We start from the raw sequence: 750 nt of genomic DNA, 5'->3' as shown, positions 1-750 counted from the left end.
TTACTATTACCCCTATTCTCCCTATAAATCCTTACTATTACCTCCCTTCTCAGTATAAATCCTTACTATTACCTCCCTTCTCAGTATAAATCCTTACTATTACCTCCCTTCCCAGTATAAATCCTTACTATTACCTCCCTTCCCAGTATAAATCCTTACTATTACCTCCCTTCACAGTATAAATCCTTACTATTACCTCCCTTCCCAGTATAAATCCTTACTATTACCTCCCTTCTCAGTATAAATCCTTACTATTACCTTCCTTACCAGTATAAATCCTTACTATTACCTCCCTTCCCAGAATAAATCCTTACTATTACCTTCCTTCCCAGTATAAATCCTTACTATTACCTCCCTTCCCAGTATAAATCCTTACTATTACCCCCTTCCCAGTATAAATCCTTACTATTACCCCTATTCTCCCTATAAATCCTTACTATTACCTGCATCCCCCTATAAATCCTTACTATTACCCCGTCCCAAATCCTTACTATTACCTCCCTTCCCAGTATAAATCCTTACTATTACCCCTATTCTCCCTATAAATCCTTACTATTACCTTCCTTACCAGTATAAATCCTTACTATTACCTCCCTTCTCAGTATAAATCCTTACTATTACCTCCCTTCCCAGTATAAATCCTTACTATTACCCCCCTTCTCGGTATAAATGCTTACTATTACCCCAATTCCCCTATAAATCCTTACTATTACCTCCCTTCCCAGTATAAATCCTTACTATTACCTCTTC

This window comes from Lottia gigantea, assembly GCF_000327385.1.
Source record: "Lottia gigantea unplaced genomic scaffold LOTGIsca_859, whole genome shotgun sequence".
NCBI classification, from domain to species: domain Eukaryota; kingdom Metazoa; phylum Mollusca; class Gastropoda; family Lottiidae; genus Lottia; species Lottia gigantea.
Note: the sequence above shows the minus strand (reverse complement) of the source record.